The 20,168-nt window shown below is 37.2% G+C and overlaps 1 pseudogene; it reads right to left on the bottom strand.

The window, feature by feature from the left end:
- Positions 1 to 15,385: 15,385 nt before the first annotated feature.
- On the bottom strand, positions 15,386 to 19,035 carry LOC110900292 (annotated as a pseudogene).
- Positions 19,036 to 20,168: the final 1,133 nt, after the last annotated feature.

Raw genomic sequence — 20,168 nt, 5'->3', positions numbered from 1 at the left:
AGTTTGAAGTCTTACAGTTTTTACCCGATTTTCTCCTCTGTACGATTTGTATAGAATATTCCAGGCCTCCTTTGATGAATTTGCCATAGCGATCCTCTCGAATACGGTATCATTTACTGATTGAAATAATATGTGCAACGCACGTTTATCCTTTTTAGTTGACTCACGGTATGATGCAGTGGCTTCATTTGTTGGATTATTTCCCAACTCTTGATATCCATCTTCAAAGATGCTCCATAATTCTTGTGATTCGAGTAACACTTTCATTTGAATATGCAAGTGGTAATAATTCTGTCCAGTAAGTTTAGGAATTTGGGTTTGAATCCCCTGTGTTTGATTCATCTTCGTTTGATTCTACGTGAATACAGTTGTTTGGATTGAAATGATGTCGGATCGTTGTGGCTCTGATACCACTATGTTGGAATTCCTTGAATTATACGAATTGGATTAGGGTTTCTGCCAGATCTGTTTGGTCATAAAATGAATTGATGAAAACGTAAATAATACATCTGAATGTATATGTATGTATTCGGGGTTCACATATGATAACCGCCCCCCAATACTAAATAAAATAAAACATATAACCCTAACTAATATCTAATCTAAATAAGTAACATAATTTTGTATTATATCTAGCTTATCTAATTAACTATACTTGTCTAACAACTTTATCATGTTGCAGATGTTAGTCTTAGATCATTTTACCACAATACTAATATAAAACAAACCACAATCACTTTGGCATGTTTTGAAATATATTTAGTAATTGTCCGAAAACACTTTTTTTTCAGATATTTTAGCATTTTGAGATATAGTTATTAGGTAGTGTTGTAGGTCCCTAAATGGGAGGATCGATTTTCACTACCAAACCCTTGTTTATAACAAACAAAGTTAAGTGTTCGGAATCCACTTAACTAAGCCAAACCAAACATAGAACAACACAAGAACAGTGGTTAACCAACGAAACACAATCGTTTGATTAACTGGATGAGAATGCACAACTGATACAAACACAGTTTACACAAGTAACCTTAAGGGTATTCTCTCATCTCTAGTTGAAAATGTGACTATCTGTGCCTTTATATAGTAGCTGGGCTAAGACTATCGACGAATCACATCTTGGGCCGACGAAACGGAGCAGGGCCCAAGAATAAGCCCATCAAACGACGATGAAACACATCTGTTTCGTCGTTGACCTTGACGAAACAGAATCAACCATATCCAGGTCTGTTTCGTCGACATGTGTTCGACGAAACAAACCTGTTTCGTCGAAGGCTGCAAAACTTGAACTGTTTGCAGCAAACATACAACAAACAAAAAGGCAACAAACAAACACTTACAAATGGACAGAATTACCCTTACATGCAACATGCATCATTCATATATCATTACATACCAAAAGGAGACAAACAAGTCAGACACAATCGGATAGGAGGATATCCGACTTGGTCGACGGCAAATACAGACTCGATTAGCGATAAAAGACCACACAAAATACAACGTAAATTACAAGACTAGTGACAGACACAAAAATGTATCAACAAACTCCCCCTTGTCTGTTACTCGTCTTTGGTCTTTATATCTTCCTTCTTCAGTGTCGTTCGGACCACGAACTGCCCGAATGAATTCCCCTGTAGTAACAGAAGCAAGCGACGCGCTGAAACTTTAACGCCTGATGTGCGTCCTTGTCTTCATAGAAAATGTCATGCCGGTACAACTTGTTGATGTCGGATGCTGACATATTGACTATCCACATTGGATCCAACATCCTGAAATTCTCTTTATCACCATTAAACACGATAACTGCTTCATGAGTGTCGGAATCATAGCACCATAAACGCATATCACCAAGAAAGTCTTGTTTCATTGGCATCAAAGGAATCTTGTCTACCACTTTCCCCGGCTCGTAAACAAGCTTGTATCTAGTAGTGTTGGTTGCTGGATCAAGTGTTGGTACCTGGGGAACTGTGGCTTGTAAGACTTGTCCTTCCACCCTGACTTCTTGTTCATCTTGATCAATCGCGCAAATAAAGATGCACCTTCAAAGTTTGAGCGATTTATGAGCTCAATCTTTGTTAGTGCTACCACATCATAGAACGGCAAAGATAAAATGCTCAACAGCGATCGAAAGTACTGAATCCCAAACTCCCACTTAATTACGACACAATGTATCTCCTTCACGAACATCCAACAAAGGATTCTCCCACTAGGCTTAGCCTTTTCGAGCTATAAGTAGTCAACCTGAGTAGCCTCTGGCACAGGCTTAGAAACCCTAGACAAGAACCGTTGGCGCCACACAGAGAACGCATCTGTGGCATTTTCTGATGTATCGCGGTTCTTTAGATGTTCATCAATATCCTCTACATTGTCTTTCAACCAGTCTTCATCAAACGAGGCGAACTCAGTACCATCTTGTCTGACATACGATGACTTCTTCACATCTCCCTCGAAGACGATTTCATCGATGTTCTCAAAAGTAGATTCCGGCTCACTTGGCATCTTCTCAATCTCATCATCATCTCGCATTGCTTTCAAAGTAATCAACTGCTGATGTGAGAGATCTTCAACAATTTCACCTTCCTCAAGAAATTCTCCGGTAACCGGATGGACAACTTACAATGCCAGATCAGCTGAACTGGGAACAGAGGATGTACCGGCCAAGGCTTCAAGCAATTGTTCTTCAGCAACTGCTCCGCCGGACGTTCCTTGAGATGATCCTACCACTGACGGCTGATAAATGACTTTTGCAAGGGATGTAGCGGCTGGGGGCTGCTGTGATGTAGCAGAAGTATCTGGGTATCCTTGATCTTCTGGATCCTCATCCTTCTTCTGCATAATCTCTTGTTGTTTACACCTGTCTTCCCACAGAGTAGCAACCCGCTTTCGAAGGAACTCGTAGCTAGCATTTATCTTCTTAGCCCCTTCAAGAATTGTGGTATTCCGCGAGTCGTACCACTCTCTCATGACATCACATTTACTTCTCAGATCTTCCGCCAGCTTTTGAAGTACTGAGCTACTTCTTTGTCTTTCCTCGTCTGCAGCTCTTAAACGGACATTTTCAGCCTTGAGTTGATCAATCATAGCTTGTTGGCGTTGGATTACAGCTTGTTGTTCGCCAACGTGGATTTCAACTTATCTATGTCCACCTGATTAGAGATCTGATCATTTTTCGTGATCCTAATAAAATCCGTTTGTCTTTGAATACGATCCGCCGCTGCTTCAAGATGAGAGAATAAAAAGTTATTCTTCTCCTCTTGAGTCATTTCCAAAAAGATCCTCTGACGTTCACCGCTCGGCTGAGAAGTTGTTGCTCTAATTGCAGCAGCCATTGATCTTTGAGGAACAGCCTGAGGAGATACAGTCTGAGTCTCAGGGGTCGAAGAGACTGCCGGTGGTTCTTGAACTGGAGCATGAGGGACAGATTCCCGAGTAGAGGTACTCAAGTATCTTTGAGCTTTCTTCTTTTTACATTTTATGTTAAACTTTTTATGTTTTACGTTAAAATTTACGGTTAAACTTTTTTTTTTACAAAAACTTTTTGACGCAACACGAACGCACCCATAAAACGCAAACTCGGTAGGTGTCTCAGATAGATTGTTATCGTCATCGACTAGGGAAAAAAATATAAAAAACCAACAGCATCAAAATAAAGTGTATCTCGAAAAAAACGGGGTTTGGCTCAGATTTTCCGATAATAAAAAAGGCTGCAAAGTGGGGTTGCAGGTTCAAAAACCTACCCTCCGCCGTCCTTGCCGCGCCATCGTCATCAAAATCTACGTTTTTTTTTTTGCATCATCGCCACCCAATCGATCGTATCAAAACCCACGTATTCAAAGAACACATATCAAAATCCCCAACATATAAAAAAATTCATCAGATTCAACACATCAAACCCACATAATTTACTGTTCAAAATCACCATAGAATCAAGAACACAGATCAAACACCCACCATTTTTAATGGAGAGAGAAACACATATTAACTGCCAAAAAATCAAAACCCTATCATCAAAGATTCAAAAAAGCACCAGCAAGACATTCAAAAAGCTTCAGCAAAACATCAAAGATTCAAACATTCAAAAATCATTCAAACATTCAAAAATCCTACCATTTATTTCCCTAAAGCCAAAATTCCTACCATTTGACTTATTAATTAACTCAAAAAGAAGACCGACAGCCACCCCAACAATCATATTATTAACCCAACAATTTCAGTTGCAGAAGATCGTCAATTAAAAAATGGGTATTTGTGTGGGAAAACAATCCAATGTTGCCCATACTCACCATCACCGTATCACTGACGGTCATTCATCAAACATCAGCATCCTTCTGAGCTCCGGTCATCTTTTCCGATGGCCATCGTTCACCGTCGACGACCGTCGTTCTCATACCAACCTTCTCAGCTCCGGCGACCACCATCAACCTGTTCTACCACCTTCGCCTCCACACCACCGTCTTCCACCGCCTTCGCCACCGCCGTTAACCCCACCGCATCACCCAAACCGCTGATGTTTCTTTGTTGTGGGTGTTTGATGAAGAAAAACTTGACATCATATGGTATTAATCACCCCCGATCAAAACATTGTTCTTGATTTGGGTGGGTATGAGAGAAGAGAGATGTTTTGATTTTAGAGAGAGAATGACAGACTTTTGAATATTAGAGAGAGAAGGTGTCTGGTGGTATTAATGAAGAGAGATAATGAGGGATTAGACATTTGGGGAAAAAGACCAAAACACCCTTTTAGTTGGCATAATCTGATTGGTTGACAGTGGTTCTCGTGGTTCTTATAACTGGATGTGGTTTCTATTTTAGCGGCTCCATATATATATATATATACATATATATATGTATATATATATATATGTATATATATATATGTATATATATATATATATGTATATATATACATATATATATGTATATGTATATATATACATATATATATATATACATATATATATATATATATATATAGTGTAAGTATCTATAGAAAACCCACTTTAATTGAGAAAACCCGGGAAACTCAAAGCTCCCGATGTTTTTTTTTCTTGAAAAAATTTACACATGTTATATACATGTTTTTAAGGGTTTTGGGCAAAAAAAATCAAAAAAGCGCCGAGTAGATATTTTTTTAAAAAATAAACAAGTTTTGGTGTAACACATGTTACAAATATGTCAGATGAATGTAACATGTGTTACACCAAAACTTGTTTATTTTTTTTTAAAATATCTACTCGGCGCTTTTTTGATTTTTTTCGCCCAAAACCCTTAAAAACATGTATATAACATGTGTAAATTTTTTCAAGAAAAAAAAACATCGGGAGCTTTGAGTTTCCCGGGTTTTCTCAATTAAAGTGGGTTTTCTATACATCCTTCCCATATATATATATATATATATATATATATATATATATATATATATATATATATATATATATATATATATATAGGGAGCCACTAAAATAAAAACCACTCCCAGTTGTAAGAACCGCGAGAACCACTATTAACCAATCAGATTATGCCAACTAAAAGGTTATTTTGGTCTTTTACTCAAAATGTCATTTTCCTGTCTCTCTCTTCATTTATTATGTTCAGACTCTATCTCTCTCTCCACCTTTTTTAAACCTCATATCTAATTTTAATTTTTGAAACCCATATCTCTACGTCTTTGTCTCTCTCATAACCAAACACACACATACTCAGCAGCAAGAACTTCAAATTCAAAACACACCTATGCTTCCTCCCTCATCTCACCGGTGACCGCAGCCGGATGTCAGCCGGTACTCCGGCGCCCAGCACCTTCGGCGAACCCCCAAAAACCCATCGAGCTACCTCGTTTCCGTTCACCGGCGACTTCTCCGTCACACACCACCATCCTCCTTCTCCCCGGTCACCGACAACCTCACCCTACAACCACCTCCTCCCTATTTTTTTCCGAGCACGCGGTGTCTCCCTCTCATTTCTGGTCAGGTCAAAACACGGGAGGAATCTGAAACGATCGGCGCCGCCGCCACGGCGGCGGTGGCGGTGAGCTTCTGACGTCAAGCGAAGAGAGAGACAGAGACGGTGGCGGTGATCAGTTCTCCCAATTCAACAAGGTATTCAATTTGTTTAATCTGTTTATTGTTCTTCATCTGGATTAAGAACTCGCTGCACCGTTGATCTTTTTGATGCAATATCTTGTATGTTTTATGTAAAGCTTTTGTTGTTGATTGGGAATTATGTTGTTACTATCAGATTTAGTTAGAATGATTTGTTTATTTTTTTAATTTGATGAAAATAAAAACCCTAGGTTAGAGAAACGAGACAGAAGTTGATTAGCTGTCATTTTGATATTTTAAGGCAATGATGATAATTGTTTTAATAGCGATTGTTTTTTTAATTCAAGTTTTTTTATATTCTTTTTGGTTTTGTTAAGCAGGCTTGAGTCGTCTTAGACTCAGTGACGGTGTTGGTTGTTTATAACGTTGGGGGTTGGTGGCGGCGGCAGTGGGTTTGGTGGTGTGGCGGCAGTGGTGGGTGACGGTGGTGCCGATGGTGCCTGTGGCGCCGATGGTGCCTGATTGGCGCTGATGCAGCCTCTGATTATCGGAAAATCTGTGCCAAACCCTGTTTTTTTAGTTACACATTGTTTTGATGTTGTTGGTTTTTTATATTTTTCCCCTTAGTCGATGATGATAAAAATCTATCTGAGACACCTACCAAGTTTACGATTAATCGGTGTGTTCGTTTTGCGTAAAAAAGTTTTTGTGAAAAAAAAAAGTTAAACCGTAAACTTTTTAACGTAAAACCGTAAACTTTTTAACGTAAAACGTAAAACCGTAAAACTTAAAACGTAAAAACGTTAAACGTAAAAAGTTTTACGTAAAACGTAAAAAGTTTTACGTAAAACGTAAAATGTAAAAAGTTTTACGTAAAACGTAAAAACGTAAAAACGTAAAAACGTAAAACGTTAAGCGTAAAACGTAAAAAGTTTTACGTAAAACGTAAAAAGTTTAACGTAAAACTTAAAACGTAAAAAGTTTAAAAAACGGGGCGTTTAACGGGTCGTAAAAAACGCACGTAAAAAACGGGGGCGTAAAAAACGGCGTAAAAAAATGGGGCAAAAAACGGCGCGTAAAAACGGGACGTAAAACACGGCGTGCGTAAAACCGGGAATAAAAACCGGCACGTAAAAACCCGATCCCAAAAAACGGCGTGGAAAAAACAGGGCGTAAAAAAACGGCGCGTAAAACAGGCCCTAAAAACGGCGCGTAAAAACGGGACGCTAAAACGGCGCGTAAAAACGGGACGGAAAAATGGGGCGAAAAAACGGCTTGTAAAAACATAACGTAAAAAGGGCGCGGCAAAAAACGTGCGTAAAAACGTGCATAAAAAACGACACTTAAAAACCTGGTCGTAAAAACGGCGTGAAAAAACGGAGCGTAAAAGTTTTACGTAGAACGTAAAACACCGGGGCGTTAAACGCAAAAAACCGGCGTAAATAACGTTAACGTAAAAAAACGGCGCGTAAAACGTAAAAAACCGGCGCGTAAAACGTAAAAAAACGGGACGTAAAATGCAAAAAACTTGCGCGTAAAACGTAAATAACGTTAACGTAAAAAATCGGCACGTAAAACGTAAAAAACGTTAACGTAAAAAACCGTCGCGTAAAACGCAAAAAACATTGACGTAAAAAACCGGGACGTAAAACGCAAAAACCGGCGCATAAAACGTAAATAACGTTAATGTAAAAAACCGGGGCGTAAAACGCAAAAAACCGGCGCGTAAAACGTAAATAACGTTAACGTAAAAAACCGGGGCGTAAAACGTAAAAACGGCGCGTTGAAAAAACGACGCGTGAAAATCCGGGCGAAAAAACGGCGCATCAAAAAAACGAGACGTGAAAAGGCTGGGCGTAAAAATCTTAAAAATTAAAAAAGTTATAATAAAATTTTGATTTAAAAAAATTGTTTTACAAAAAAAAATCCGTTTATAAATAAAAAATAATTAAGTCAAAAAACTAATTAACGAATAGGACAAAAAAGGTAATTTAAAATTAATATATATAAAAAGACAAAATAGAGTGATTTTACTTAAATACCCTTTTGGATTATAATATTAAAGACATAATAAGACAAAAAACTTTTAATATTAATATTTACTACTTTTAATCACATCCATCCATCTAGTTGATCTAAGGGCCAGAAAGTGGTTCTCATGGTTCTTACAACTAGAGGTGGTTTTCATTTTAGCGATCCCCTATATATATATACACACACCCCTATATATATAATTCATTAGATACAAATTATATAAATACTCTGTTTGTTTAAGCTCACGCGCCAACTCGGACTCAATTAGTGAAGCTCGAGCTTGTTTATTAAACAAACTATTCTTTAGGCTCAAGTTCGTTTATTAGTAACAAATAAAATAATACAACAAAGACTAAACTATATTTGGGATATATGCCCAAGATCAATCTTAGACTTGAAAGAGAAAACAAAGTGGACTATCGGCAATCCTATACAAGGTCCTACATCTAAGCCCATATCTAAAACCAACCGGCCATCATAGGCCCATTATCTTGACCCAAAATCTAACACAATACATCCTAACAAACAAAAACAACATATTATACACAAGGCCTTCAATCAATGCCATCAAGTTTCCGACTTCAATCCATAAAACTTACGGCCCAAAATAATAACAGCCCAACTTCCACTCACTTTCACCTCTACAATCTGAATTTTATTAAACCCATTTATATCCGTCCATTCAATTATAGTAACCACCGAACTATCACAATGTCTTCCATAGCCCAAGTTCTTCAAATACCAATATCTAGGCCCATTCAAAATCATTTAGACCCAAATTGCATTCCAGACCCAAGCTTGACCAATAAACCGTAGCCCAATTCATGATGGCCCAAACATACTTATTTGCAACTTCATTTCTTCTGCCCACATTTGAAGCCCACCAGCATCCATTAAGGGTCCGATACTTAATCATAACCATAACCCAAGCCCACTTGCTTTTCCACTTTAAAATACAATCCATTAATAATGGATGATACCCAACCAAAGTCACTCCCTCACAGATCCAGTAGTTCTCATCAGTTTGACCCCATTTTTTTTATTGATGGTTCCACTTTTATGCCCAAAATGTTACCCTTATTCATTACTATAACACCGGCAATTTGGGCCCCCTTTCAAAGGCTAATATCTGGTCCTTTGCTTAACATAACCTTCAGCTATCCAGGTGGTAATACTAACAGAGATCTTAATTTCCATATTAAAAACTCGAAATAAAAGCAACAAGACGAAAACGTTTTGATCTTCAAGGACAATATCAGATCCCGAACATACTCCTTGTTCCCAGATTGCAATATAGAACTAGATGGCACCCAGTTCACAACCTTCAAAAAGTAGCAGTTAACCATCCGCCTCTTGATTATAGATCTGCACACACTAAGCTCCACACTTCTCTGATGTTTATTAACATAGATCTACACACACTAACACTAAAAAAAAAAACCATTTAGTGACATACAAAAAGTGCCACAAAAAAACAAAAAAAAAGTGCCATTAAAGACCCTGTAGGAATGGGCGGCACACAAAAAAAAGTGTCACTAGAAGCGCTGATGCTAAAGCCTTTTAGTGGCACTTTTTCAATCTGCTAGGCTTTTAGTGGCACATTTTTTTGCCACAATAAAAAAAGACTTTTGTGGTGTAACGCCACAATTTAATTATATGCGTTTTTATATATGTATGGCTATAAAATGTTTTAAGAAATAACTAGGAGGTGAACCTAGTTAGAATGTGAATTAGGATTTTCTGGCCATTTAAAAATAAGTATGTATATATGAGGGGTGGAATGTGTAAATGATGAAAGTTAGATTATTAAAAACATACAACACACACACATACGTGCTAGTTTGCTGGCCAGGAGCAAGAAGGAGAAAGAAACCCTCCTCATCTTCACAAAAATTGAACAATTGAAGCCCTAATCATGGCCAAAACTCTTGCATGTTAATGAATTCTTGATCATCTAGTCCTACTAAAGCATAAGGTAACAAGGAATTTATGTTTTGGTGATCTTGAATATTTGAGGTTTCAAGAAATCCTTGAGTTTATATGAATTAGTATGATAAATGAACTAGGATCACCTTTTTGAACATGATGAATGCTTAAAATATATTAGATTGATCTTGGAAATGAAAACCCCACTTAGAGTAGAATGGTAGTGATATGTAACATGGGATTTTGGTGTAAATTAGCATAATGATGTTGTATGATGATGTTCTTATTAAGTCGTTGCTATGTGAATTTGAATTAGGATGAAGGTTGTATGAAGTTTTGATAAAAATTGATGTTCTTGAAGTTATTGATATGAACTAGCCATGTTATGCATATAATACTTGTACACTATGCTTGATTAGTAGTACACATGCCAAGTGTTCGTTAAAATGCTTCAATGGGGTGATCGAATGATTTCCAAAGTTAATTGGTTAGAATTGGGAGTGTGTTGATTGTTAATTTGAAGTTGTTAATAACGGAATGAAAAGAACGACATAGATTAAAGAATGTGATTTTGGATTGTAGGAATAAAGGAAGAAAGCTCAAGCCAATCAGGGTCACAAACGAAGAACGAAAAAGGTAAGTTCCTTTGCTTACAAAATATTATTAGTATGTATTAATGTGAAATGTTATTATCCTAGAGTCAAAACCGTATACTTGTAATGAGTTAGTGTAAGTCGAAAAATGTTAAGGATATGGGTTGAATGAGTTGAAGGGATAATGTGCCAAGTTGAGAAATTCATGTTCGGAAGAAGGTTTAAAAAGTTTTCTTGTAGTTCGATTAGTAATTTGATGTCGTATAAATATATGAATTAAAATATCTAATTGATTGGTTATATGTAGGTAAAGCAACTTGAGGGATGGCGCTACTTGGATCGAGCACACTCATGATGCACGCTTCCGCGAAGATACTAGTTATGGTTTAAACTTTTGTTAAATGGTTTTTGTTAAAACGGGTCTTTTGTAAGTAACTTAACCCGGTAGTTGTTAGATGTTGAACTTGTAGTTAAAGATTATGTTAGTTGTTTATGAAATGTTTGGCTTGTAAACTCTTTTTGTAACTATTTCGTTAGCTATCATGAAGTTAAATGCAGAAATTTTACTTATGAATTATTTGACCCGTTTGGTATTTTGTCAAATGAAGCTCGTTAGTTTCTTTCAAAATTTTAGACCTTACATGTGGCACAATTTTTGGGCCGTTAAAAACTAGTTATAATTACATATACACACTAATTTTAGTGGCACTGTTTTGCCACAATATATAAAAAAGGGGTTGGCTAAAGGCACTCTCCTCTTTACTTTTTATACCTCCCTTTCTAAGAATACTAGTTTTAAAGCTGTCAAATTTCACCCCTACAAAAATCTTTATTTTTAATTTTATACATAAATAATTGATAGACATTCAATCTCATCGACCTTGGCGGTCACTGGTTGTTTTTGAAAGCAGTGTCGGAGAAGGTGGAAGCTCGGAACGTTACCTCACCGACAGTGCAAATCATCTCCGTATCTGAAGAATACAAACCAACAATCCACGTTATTTATTTACAGATCTAAATTACGCTTCGAAATTGATTTCCTATCGATTCGAGCATTCGAGTACGTGCCTATCGTTTAATTCGATTTTCATGAACAGAGAGAAACAACGATGTTCTATCACCTAACATTTTCCGATGTGTCATGGTGTAGGTGGTCGGACACGGAGCTGTACGAATTCGGAGTGGGGCGAACAGTGAGAGCATCCCCAATAGGGGTTTTTTTTGATGTTTTTATGATGCCAAGATGGCATTGCCCCACCAATCACAAACATTCTCTCTCTTGCCCCATTTCATCACCTAAAAACAACACTCTCTCTCCCTCTCACAACTAGGAGTGTTCAAAACCGGATATCCAAAATTCGGATATCGGAATTTCGGATACCAGATTTCACTATCCGAATCCGTATCCGAAATACGGATTCGGATAGTGAATCAGATATCCGAAAATCCAACTTTTTATTTAATATTTATTTATTTTTATTTTTTTTTCATATTCGGAAGCGGATATTTTGGATAGTTTCGGATATTCAAATATAAGTTTTCGGATATTTTTTTGGATATTTTTCGGATATTTTCGGATACTTCGGATATTTTCGGATATTCGGATATCAGAAAAAAATGAAAATTAAATTTTTGGATATTTCGGATATCCGAAATATCCGAAAATTTTGAAAATCACTATCCGAATCCTCGGATATCCAAATTTCGGATATCCGATTTTTCGGATATCGGATTTTTCGGATATCGGATATCGGATATTTCGGATACGGATAGTTTTGAACACCCCTACTCACAACACCTTTCTCTCTCCTTAAATACATGTTTTTCACTACATACATCACTACACCTTCTCTTCTCCACCTCACACTCTCTCTCATCCACCTCACCTTTCTCCCTCCTTAAAACCACTCAAATACACCTTATTAGGGATGCTCTGAGGATTGATTGTTTGAAACTATACAATAAGTCAATAACCCCCTTTATTTGTCTTTTTTGTTTTTACAATATAAAAACAAATGCACACCTACACATAAAAGAAAATGAAACTTGGATGAAAGTTGATAAACCCATAGAAAAATTCAGGATGTAAATATAATACATAATATAGAAAAATTCAGTATGACACCAAAGTCTTGAACATTGTTAATTCCCCCCCCCCCCCCCCCCCACCAAAAAGCCCATTTCACATTAATACTCCTTTGGTGGACCCAATTATAACCCATTTGATATAGAATCAATTTCTAGGGCTGCATGTTCCTTTGATACTGAACCAAAAAAGTACAAACATATTCCATGAGAAGAGTGGTTACATACACTCGCTTTTTGTCTAGTTTTTGAGCATCTTGTTTTTTTAAAACAACTATTTTATGGAAGAAGATAGAATACATACCAAGAACACTAACGAATAAGAACTATGATAAAAATCAAAGTTGAAAAAAATTATTTCTTCAAGTCTTTCTTAATCTCCTTCTTTAAATCGATTTTTTTATAGAATCGTTATGTATTCACATGTATATCTAAATATTCAAATTATGACAAGTAGATAAACCACTAGAAAAAAATAAGGATATTTCCTAATACAATTTTTCAAAAATTATAAAATACAAGGGTTGGTTGTATTTATTTACAAACTTAAGGGGGGAGAGTTTTACAATTACTAATTACTAAATAATAACTAAATGATAATAAGCGAAGGGAATGAATAGTGCTTACCCGCTGATTCATCACGTCCTTTGTTTTAATGTTGCCATGTTGCTCATTCATATATCATAAAATCCTCAAAGCTGGACACCTTTCCCCAAACCCCCTTTTTCTCCTGGTGATGGTTCCCGCGATGTAATGGCGGTGGTGATTAGAAACCCTAGCCGTTCATCCCATTTCAAGAAACCAATCAAGGAGCCGGAGAATCAAGAGAGATGGAGATGGTTGTGGCGACCGACTGTCTAGCAGCGGCGACGACGGACATCCTTGATGGTTGGTTTACAGTGGTGGTCCCCAACTTCAAAGCCGATCACCTTTCTCTCCACCACCTTCACATCGTACGATCTCTGGCTTCTCCGTTCAACCTCCGCAGTACCTCGTCCAACCTCCAACGATAGCAGTCACGACTCTGGCGGACCTTCAGCCGCATCGACTCCTTCGCTGATTTCACCGGTAAGATTTCTTCATTTTCTCATAATGCCACGATTTAACTATGATCGATTTTAAATGGTTTTGCATGTTTGTGAATATTGGGTTCATAAAAAGTTGCACACCAAGTGTTCGCTGATTTGTCACTAAATTTTTTGGCCTTTTTGGTGTGGTCATTGTCAACATATTGTTTGTAGGTTGCTTTTTTTGTTGTTTGTTGTTGTAAACCTTGAATGTCTAAATAAGGTCATTACTTTGAATACAAATTTGTATGGGGATAATGGATGGACATGGTATGTTGGTCAACCAAATGGACAAATGGTTTCGCCAAAGTAACATTGGACTAGAAATTTGGTTTGGTAAAATTATCATTGAGTTCATCTCAAATCAGCTTCGATTATGTTTATGGTAAACATGATGTGTTAGTCCAAATATGTTAAGGAAAACAAAACTGAATTTGAATTGTATTAAAAACTTGTAGATTTAACAAAAATATATGATAAAGTAATAAAGATCATTTAAAAAAGACTGTAAACAATTAATAAAATCTATGCACTTGAAAATCTGATCTTAATTAGAGTGGTCAGACCATTCACTTTACAATCAATTTAATAGCATCTCATATAAATTGAATAAACATGACATATGCATAGTGGTCCATAAGGGGACAGGGCACCTCACGGGTTCGAGGTTGCAGGTTCTTTGCAGCGTGGTAACACCGTCGCCACCCTTTGGAGTACCTCAATCCCTAACCCCAAAGGTTGCAGGTTTATTTTGTAGTTTTATGATATGAAATCTGTTTTATTGTTGAATTAATGGATTAAACTTATTATGATATGAAATATGGCGATGTTTTTGAACCTGTTTGTGCTTTTGTAGGTGGATGTGATGGAGAGAAACACATGCCTACACGTCGCCAGTGGTCATGTTCGGCCGCCTTTGGTGGCGTGTGTGTTGCGGCATTGTCTTCTTGGGTCGGTGACAGTGAGAGTCTGATATAGAGAGAAAGCAGCGATGAGAAAGTTGGGTAAAGGATAACGCTCATTTTTTTTTCAAAATGGTGGTCTGATTATCATCAAGGTTTTGATCGCTTTGTTCTTCACGGTGGTAAGTTCCATACACTATGATGTTGTCTTTGGCTCTGTTTGGTTATATTCGGCCGTTACGTCCCGAGTTCGTATGCCGGCTATGATGACTTTGGTAAAAAAAAATAGGTTTGATGTTGCATAGCAAGGACGACGAGTGCACTGCTTGCTACTAGCAACCTGTTATGCAGTGATCACAACCTCAATACCGATTCTGAGCCGTCAACTACAAGTTATTAACAAACCAAAATGAGTTCCGCTTCCGTAACTAACCTCATTAAAGTGAGTGAATCATCCGTATAAACGCATTGGTTGAAAAGGGAAAGTCACGTCTTCATGTAACTTTAATGACTACAATTGGCAGTCGTTGGGGTGTTGTCATGTCAACAAAAGTCAGATTTCCTGATCCTAAATCCAATCATATATGTTAAGAAAAGAGTTTATTCAATAAAGTACTAAAATATTTTTTCATCCTCACAAAGTCATCAAAATAATTGTATGGTAATGGTTTTCACAGGGAAACTTCAAAAGGATAACTAATGATCATTTAATAACCAAAGGTCACAATTTCAACCCATTTGTATTAAAACGGGTCATTTTGAACTATATTTTCTTGAAAACCGTTGAAAAGGATATAAATAATTTCAATGAAGATTGCATTATCACGTTTCATGTTAGAAAAAAAGAAAACGAAATAAAATAAACACCTTAGCCTTCTTTTTTGTAGCTTTGTGTATCTGTTTCAGCTCTTTGGCTCTTGCTTTCCTTTTAGCATCCTTATTCGCCTTAAAAACAATTATATAAAGTTGGGTATTAGTAAACACAGGACAACAATAACACTTCATATATTATAGTCTTCTGGATACCTAAAAGAGAAAAAAAATCATGCAACGTATAGATGAAACACTCATAATGCTATCTCAGCGACAATACGAGCCCATTTACTTTTAAAATGGAAGACTTGGATCATGCTTTATCTAAAATATGTCGAAAAAGAAATAACTAGAAGGGAATGGGTCACCCGAAACCCGTTCTGAGCAAACCCGTTCTGACCCGAACAAAAATTACCTTTTTTTAAATCGACCCGTTTCGACCCGAACCCGTTCTGACCCAAACCCGTTTTGACCCGCAACCCAAACCCACCCAACCCGACCCATTTGCCAGGCCTGTCAAAAACCTTTCAAAGGGACAATAAAGCGTGTACTGCCTAAACCAACCAGCCTGGCCCATTGACCCATTACGCGACCCACCCACCAACCCATCTAGCCAACTCTAAATGTGGCGATTTCAGACTACTATACACAATCAAGTATATAAATGGGCAGGAACAATATAGACAAAACTATACAGTGCAAAAGATACCTGCTTTACGTTCTGAGATTCTTCCATTTCTTTTGTTAACGGGCTGGGAACTTTGGCAGCTTGCCAATCCCACGTATCCGCGTTCAACGCCATGAAACGTCTAAACGTATTCCTTACTTCTTTACAGCTGCAAGCCTATAAGCAGTCCGTCCCCTTTCATCTATAACACAAGGATCAGAACCTTGTTATAGTAGTTCCAGAACTTTCTCTGCATTTCCAGCTTTTGCTGCTTCATGTAAAGGCAATGACAGATGCACTCTTTGCACATTTTTAACAAGATCATCTTCTGAAAGATTCGCAATTTCCAGGTTATTATTCGTGTTTTCTGTGACAAGTGTACTTGTTGAATCTTCTTTGATAACAGGTGATATTTCTTCATCTGGTTCAGTGGAGATTTGTGTCAATATTTTATATAACCGTTGAGCTTCAAAAAAAGTATGTTAAAACATGCCTTGGTTAAAGCAAGTTCATTGTGCCGTCGAATTGAAGCTCCTGCAGAATGTGCAATATTGCCACCAGCATCTTCTGCCGATTGCTTCTTACCAGCTTTTGCCCTTACTACATATCTACGTGAAGAAAGGTAGCATTTTTAGCATTTTGCCCAACTGACCGTATTTAGCTTGAAAGCAACAGAGCAGTTAAGTCATGTAACAGAGACCTTCTAGCAGAAGTGAAACTAATAAGACTAAAACTGCATATTAGAGCCTATTGTCCTGATACCATATTATTTTATCTTGTGCACACTAAATATCATAAGAACGGTGACAATGAAGGAGGACTTGTTCGTCTATCATAAAGCATGAAAAAATATCATTCGTTCTACCAGTTCATAGATTCCTACCTAAGTTTTTTTTTTTTTTTTTTTTTTTTTTTTTTTTTTTTTTTATGGTGGTGTTTATGAATGTCAAGATGTATTGATTTGGTTTGTGTTTTCATCTCAAACTGGTCAGATAACCAGAAATCATCCAAAAGTTCTCTCATAGTATTAGTTTTACACATTTTGATCAATATGATATTATACTATACTACTATGGTTTACTTTCATTGATTGTTAATTTGATATTACTTACTTTTAAGTTTTATACCTAATTTAATACATTTTCCTTAATGTGTAAGTATACCATAGTATTATTACTATATTTAGAAGGAGACGTCCTGAGCGACGCATGGGTATTATACTAGTTAAAAAGTGACGAACCTGTGGAATGTTTTGTGGGTGACAACAGTGTTTCCATCAAAGACACAGCCAGCAAAATGACCAGCGCTAGCAAGCAAGATAACTCTCAAACATGTATTGTTTCTAGGCTCGTTGATCACATTGAGCAGTTTCTCAATCACTTCCCTCACTGTCACAAACGGTGTATCGTCATCCTTTATGGGTCCAGATAAATCATGTTCAAAGCGAATTTTCTCATCGTCACCTAAAAGCAAGCACTTCCAGAATGAAATTGATTCTCCATTTGGCAGACGTATAGAAACTTCTGTTTTGTACTCACCAACAATCCCGTACATATAATATCATGATCATCCTCCTTGATAGCATCCTTCCCTGCAATACTTAGCTTTATCTGAGAAAGAAAAAGTAAATTGTGAAACACAAATATTACACTAAATAATTAGCCACCCAACTCCCATAGTATTCCTCAACATTCAAGCAAAAATAAAAAAAAAACTAAGGCTGCTTTCGGTAACAAACTTATATGACTTGAGTTATTATTATATAATTGTTTGTTATTAGCAGATATATATTAGCTTTATTATTATGAGATAAGTCAAAGACTGAGAGTCCTATAAACATTATGGTATAGATTCTTGTTTTAAAACTCTATATGTACGGACGGGCTTATGTCTTTAGAGTTGTAATGTTATTATGCTTAATATTAAACCAATGATTATATATCACTAAGAGAGTTGGTTTACCTGTTCAAGTTAAACCGTGGGATTCTCAAACGTTGACTAATCTATCTTTATAGTTGTTTATTCTTATCAGAAGCCTCTATATTACATCATCTCTTCAACAAAAACTATAATCTGTATGAAGATTGATTCAGGCTTCTTAGGTATAAAACAGAGACATACAATCTACATATATGATATATCTAAACTGAGTCAAGGAATTGGTTAGTACCTATGTTGTCAACAGCCCTTCAGGCGCACACTTAGGCCCTCAAACAAGACGAGTTGCAAAGAAAGCGCCTTACAGCCATTCAGACGCTCCGGTAACGTTCCGGCAAGGTTCCGGTAAGATTTTAGCAAAATTCCGGTGCGGTTCCGGCCAATTTCTATTATTTCCGGTAAAAAGAATCTACAAATTCCGGCCAAACTGGTTTGAAATAGCCCTAAAACAAGTGTAAAATCCCTAAAAATCGTATGTTTATTATGCTATGTGCCCTGGTTTGCACTTTGATAAACACATATATTGGTTAGTACCCAAGGCTTACCCTTCGGCAACTATGGTTAGTACATACATGACACACTTATTGACACATATATGGACTAAATTACAAATTCATGTAAAGTAACAGGCATTGTATAGTCGTCTCTATATGACATTTAATTAAATTAAGTTAGGTTAGGTTAAGCGAACTTACATTGAATCGATGGAAATCAGACTTGAAGTGAGACCGCTGATCATGAAGTGAATCAAAACTGTAATTACAGGTGTTACACGTCAGCCTCTCGGTATGAATAGTAAAATTCTTCTCCGACGTCGTTTCGATTTGGTGGGAAGAAGATGAAAGCAATTCAATGAAACGGAAGGAAGTGGTGAAGTTTGACGGGAGTTTGAAAATAGAATTATGTCGTCGTTTATGTTCGTCGGAATCGGTAACGGCGGGATGGTCGCCGGAAGTGAACTCCATTCGTCGTCGTCTCCAATCCAAGGGGGAAGATAACTGGTTGGAGTCGTCAGTCACATATAAGTTAGGCCCAGTCCAGCATCTTAACAAGCTAGGCCCAGTCACTTGAGTCCAATCTAATGTTATCACAATTTAATATTATGAATTAGCAACATAGTTTATGCATTAGAGTTGTTTTTTAAGCTTGATCATTTGTACTCTTGTATTATTGTATACCATGGATTTGTATTATTGTATACCATGGATTTGTTTGTTGGTTTTGTTATCTTAAGTGGTTGCCAGCTGTCAAGTCCTGTGAATATACACGTTATAATTCATCATCTTTCCTTCTACGTGTCTTTTTTTCCAAGCAAGCTTTTCCACCCAACTTTTGCAATAAAAGGACCTCTAATTTTTTGTTTTGTATACACAACCATTAGAGTGAAATGGGTTCTGACTTCTGAATACAACCATACGCAATGGCTGGCTGATCACGGCTACAACGGCCAGACCTGATGGTCCAATTAAAGGCTTGAACGTCTATAGGCTCTGAATATGGCAAAACCACCGATATGGCGGCGGCAATGGTTGTGTGGTGGTGGTGGTATGCGGGCGGTGGCAATGGTGGTGTGGGGTTCTGAATACAACACTCCACGGTGGCGGGCGATCACCGCTACGGCGGCCGGACCTGTTGGTCCGGTGACAGGCTTGAACGCCTTCTATAAGTTCTGAATAAGGCAAAATCAACGCAACGGCGAAGGCAATGGTTGTGTGGTGGTAGTGTGTAGGTGGTAGCAGTGGTGGTGTGGTATGCTGGGATTTTGTTTATTTTTTTATTTTTCACATGGGTTTGTCTGGATTGTGAAGAAATTTGTTGAAAATTGTGTTTTGGATATGCAAATCTTGAAAGGGGAAGTATGAATATAGAACTGCGTATTGATTTGATTCATATGGTGTTGTGGGTTACAAAGAATTAAGGGTTGCAAGCTTTTTTGCTCACTAGCAGGCCTGAAAATGACGATTACATATGAATTGGGGTCTTTGAGCATGTGGGCATGGGCTTGGTTTTTATTTGAAAGTGAGTAGAGAGTTGAATTCCTCTATACATTGAGATTTTATGCTTTTGGAAATGAAAAATACAATATATACTATGAAGATCCA

The sequence above is a fragment of the Helianthus annuus genome, chromosome 13 (genome assembly GCF_002127325.2).
Source record: "Helianthus annuus cultivar XRQ/B chromosome 13, HanXRQr2.0-SUNRISE, whole genome shotgun sequence".
NCBI lineage: Eukaryota > Viridiplantae > Streptophyta > Magnoliopsida > Asterales > Asteraceae > Helianthus > Helianthus annuus.
Note: the sequence above shows the minus strand (reverse complement) of the source record. Positions and strands in the feature narration are given on the sequence as shown.